Source organism: Cebus imitator, unplaced genomic scaffold (assembly GCF_001604975.1).
Source record: "Cebus imitator isolate Cc_AM_T3 unplaced genomic scaffold, Cebus_imitator-1.0 Scaffold20, whole genome shotgun sequence".
NCBI classification, from domain to species: Eukaryota; Metazoa; Chordata; class Mammalia; order Primates; family Cebidae; genus Cebus; species Cebus imitator.
The window spans coordinates 5,930,788-5,935,838 of record NW_016107335.1 but is presented as its reverse complement, the minus strand read 5'-3'; positions in this window follow the sequence as shown (position 1 = coordinate 5,935,838).

The window sequence follows — 5,051 nt, the reverse complement described above, 5'->3', positions numbered from 1 at the left end:
TGTTATTACAAAATGCTCTATTCTATCCAGAACTTTCACTTATAAAATTGCATTTGCTTATCACAAAAGCTCTATAAGTTAGATAAGAAGGGATGGTATTGTTCTTTACACCCAGAGATATTACCTAGTTCAAATTCAAGTTCATTCAGTGACTAAGATTACACTACTTATACTTTCAGTATTTTGGCCTCAAAGATTCCCCTACATGAATACTGGTCCTAAAAATACAAAAATTAGCTGGGTATGGTGGCGCATACCTGTACTCCCAGCTACTCAGGAGGCTGAGGCAGAAGAATCGCTTGAACCCAGGAGGTGGAGGTTGCAGTGAGCCAAGATTGCACTATTGCATTCCAGCCTGGGCAATGGAGTGAGACTCTGTCTTAAAAAAAAAAAAAGCTAGAACAGAAACTAATAATGCATGAACATTTCCTTTCTCCTGGCTCCATCACTCCCATGGCAATGTATCATTGGGAGGGAGAGGAGACCAGAGGCTGCTGGAGAACGCTGGAACCCATTTGGCCTAGGGAAGTTCAACATGGTGGGATGCGGAGGGCTGAGCTGGGGAGATTTCTATTTCAGAGTGTGTTGCCTGAACGTAGGCTATTTTTTATTGAGGGGAAATTCGTGTAACATAAAATTAACTCCTTTAAGTGTAAAACTCAGTAAAATTCACTGGCATTTAGTACATTCAAATGTTGTGCACCCACCAACTCTATGTAGTTCCAAAACATTTTCATCACCCCCAAAGAAAATCCTGTATCCATGAAGCAGCTACCCCAGCCCCCCCAATCTCCTAGCTCCTGGGAAATGCCAATTTGCTTTCTGTCCCTATGATTGATCCATTTTGGATATTTCATATAAATGGAATCATATAGGAGTCCTTCATGGTAGCCTGTATCTGAACGTTATTCCTTTTTATGGCTGAGTAATATTCCATTGTATAAATATACACAATTTGCTCATCCATTCATGCATTGATAAATATTTGGGTTGGTTCTACCCTTTGACTATTGTGAAGAGCGCCACCATGCACACCCATACATTTGTTTGTGTCCCTGTTTTCAATTCTTTGGGGTACACATTAGGAGTAGAATTGCTGGCTCATATGACAATTGTATAGTTAACTTTTTGAAGAACTGCTAAAGTGTTTTCCACAGCAGCTGCACCACTTCAAATTCCCACCAATGACGTCTGAGGGCTCCGGTTTCTGCACACCCTTGCCAACACTGTTGTTTTCTGATTTTTTGTTATTGCCGTCCCAGTGGGTATGAAGTGGCATCTTAGTGTGACTTTGATTTGCATTTCTCTGGTGACTAATGGTGTTGAACCTCTCTTCACGTGTTGTTGGCTGTTTGTACATCTTCTGAATGTAAATTTTTAACAAAAGGTATTTCATCATCTTGTAACCATTTTAGGACGTATTTTCAGGAGTTAAGAAATTCAACAAAGCTTCCCCTACCATAGCCTGTAAGTAGACAGGCTGTGGTTTACTTACAGGCTATGGTAGGGGAGGTTTTGTTGAATTTTTGCTTTCCTGCTACCATAGCCTGTAAGTAGACATAGGATAAGGGTGGGATGGGATGGCTGGAAATAAAAGACCCACGCTCTCATGTCCTCCTCTACTTCCACCCTGCTGACCTCTCACAGGGCAGGCTGCTTTGAAAACATGATCGTGCACTGAGCAGGAAATCCTAGCTTTTCTAAAGTTCACGCATTATTTTCTCTGGCTCTTTGTATATCTAGTATCCTTCCAAATAGCTGTAGGCTTAGGATAGAGCTGGGCACAGCTGTGCAGAGTAATGAAGTTGGGGTCCCTTGAGCTGCCCATGATATTGCTTCAATAAAGAGAACTCTGAATGCAGACTGTGGCATGACGCTGCATCCTGTTCAGTCTCTCACGGGAGACTTTAGTGCTGTTTAGCTCTCCCTGAATCTTGAGCTAACGATTTTAGACAAACCATGAATTTGCTGTGGGGCAGGAGGGTGGTGCATTCTTAGCTTCGGCTATGCGGTAGATATAAGGAAGCTCCTACCTTCTTCTTAGGAGTCACTGAGAGCACGACATGCCCCTACTTAGAAACCTACCCTGGCTGCCCTGCTCACTGAGTGAAATCTGTTTAGCATCTTGCTGGCCCCACGTGGCCACCCCAGTCACATCAGCCCATTTTATTTTTTATGTATTTTTTAAAACTGTTTTTGAGATGGTCTAGCTCTGTTGCCCAGGCTAGAGTGCAGTGGCATAACCCTGCTCACTGTAACCTCTGCCTCCTGGGCTCAAGTGATCTTCCCACCTCAGCCTCCTGAGGAGCTGGGACTATAGGCACCCACCATCAGCCTGGCTAATTTTTTGTACTTTGTGTAGAGATGGGATCTCACTATGTTTCCCAGGCTGGTCTCAAACTCCTGGGCTCAAGTCATCCACGTGCCTTGGCTTCCTAAAGTGCTGGGATTGCAGGTATGAACCACTATGCCCGGCCCCACTTTCTATTTTAAACCTGCTGAGGTGTTCTGCCCCAGAACCCTGAATAAACCCTGAGGTATCCTGCCTCAGAACCAGCTTTCTGTGAAAATACAGCCTCGGCCAGCACGTGCTCCTGCTTGTTCTGGGTGCAGAAAACCCTTTCCTTCATTCTTCTCCTCGAGGTCTAACCAAGTCACATCCCACTTTTGAGAGGCCTCACCTTACCCTCCACATCAAAATAGTGTGCCTCTTCTCTTTACTCATGCTTCTATCACTGTGCTTTCTGAATTTCATTAATCACACTCTACAATACAATGCTTTAATGATTATGTCTGTGTTATTGCCTGTTTTGTCTTCCCCAGTAAAGCAAAAGCCCCTGAAAGCACAGGCCTGCTGCTCCTATGGCTCTGGCTCTGTCCTCTGTGTCTGGAACAGTGTTTGCCCACAGGAGGCTGACAATGGGTGTATGCTCAAAGAATGGCTGGGTCATGGAAAGTTGTCCAGTGCCGAATCTGACCCACAGACTCTGGCTGAGCAACGGATGAGAGGAGTTTGCAGATGCAGGTGTTTTGCCTGAGAGAGCATGGCTAGGGGATCCCATGGCTTACAGATCCCAAAGAGAATGGGCTCTGGCTATGTAGCCCTGATATGCTGGAGATACTTGTATCTATTTTAGAACAGATTTAATGATAAGGGTCTCAAGTAAACGCTGTTTGTGGGTAATTAACTTTGCTGCCCCCCTGCCCCATGAGTAGAGAGCAGTTATGTGCAGATGATCAAAGGTCAGTTTTAGGATGACATGAGTAAACAAGCTATTTAGATAAACTCCTCGCCATTCTCTTGTTATCTGCTCTTTGCTAGTATCTCAAGGTAAGGGGATTAGGCTGCCTTCAGCCATAACCCTTTACCAAAGCTTTTGCAAAACCTCCCAGCCTTTCAAGAAAGTTTGCGCCTTTCCTGTAATTATTCCCACCACACTGACTGACCTCCTACAGTCCAGCAGTAACACAAACATGGAATTTGGGCACTTTCTTGCACATAGCACCCATAAACAGAAAATCGAGCAGGGCTGTGGTGGGATTCTGGAATATGTAGACCTTGATCTACCCATCAGTCTTGGCGTCTTACCTGCCTGATACCTGGAGACATTGCTGGGGTCCACATCATCCCATCCTCCAGGCCCAAGGGACTCCTTGGTAGGTAGGACTTCTCCTATGGCTCAGGGATCCTGGCAGTGACTTCAGCAGGTTGCTTTTCCACTTCAGACTTTGTGTTGACACTTCCTATCTCTCTGCTCTTTTAGTGGCAGCCTTGGAACTTTGCAGCAACTCAAGGAGACTCGCCGAGACTTTGAGGACCCATTGCAGTGCATGGTGGGCACAGATGGCAGCATTGGAGCAAGTGTATATGGGCAGCTGTGGCTCTATCCATAACACTGCCATTGTTATGCGTTCTAGCTTAATAGTCAGAGCTTCCTATAGGAAACTATTTCCCAACACTGTAAGGAATGGGACTCCCACAAGCGTGGGTTGTACATTTCACGATTGTTCTTGGAATCCAGACTTCTGCGGATGCTTCTGTGGACACTGCCTGGGCATGGACTAGCACAGTGTCAGCTGGAGTACTGAGGCTGTGTGTGGTTGTGGAGGGCACAGGCTGTGGCTCTCAGCAGTGCCTTTGAGATACGGGTCCCCTGAAACACATTACAAACCCAACAGCAGCCTACAGGATTGACTTTTGATGTTAGTATATGGCTGGCAAAAATTTTATAGTCATCAAATGATGTTTTTTTTGGCAGTGTGGATGTTTGCAGTGTGGATGTTTACAGTGTGTGACACTCAATTTACAAAACTAGTTTATGAAACTTTTATTTTGGCCTTCATGATGCCACATCCTTGTTTCCCAAAATAATTACTTTTAAAGAGGTTGCTTTAATGTCATAGAGATAACTTCAGTGTGTATATTAATCTTTTTTTTTTTTTTGAATAAGGGAGAGTAAAACATCATAGCTGGCTATAGTAATTGTTGAGCACATCAAATAAAATGCAAGCATTTGTGGAGAAATAAATGAGAAGCAGGTTTCTTTTTTTCTTTTTGAGACAGAGTCTCACTGTATCTCCCAGGCTGGAGTGCAGTGGTACAATCTTGGATCACTGCAACCTCTGCCTCCCGGGTTCAAGTGATTCTTGTGCCTCAACTTCTTGAGTAGCTGGGCTTACAGGCACCCGCAGCCACGCGCAGGTAATTTTTGTGTTTTTAGTAGAGATGACGTTTCACTATGTTGGCCAGGCTGGTCTCAAGCTCCTGACCTCAAGTGACCTGCCTGCCTCGGCCTCCCAAAGTGCTGGGATTACAGGCATGAGCCATTGCACCCAGCCAAGAGGAAGATTTGTAACACAGCCACTCACTGTGTGAACCTGGGAAAATTACTCAATTTTATCTGAATATTTATCTGTCAAATGGGCCAATTTCTGTTTAATCACCTTGCAAGAGTTTTGTGAAGTTCCTGCTAGAGAAAATTCAGAGAGGAAGTACTTTGTTTATGGCTGCATAGCTGGTTAGCGGCAAAGTCAGCATCTAGCTGAACTGT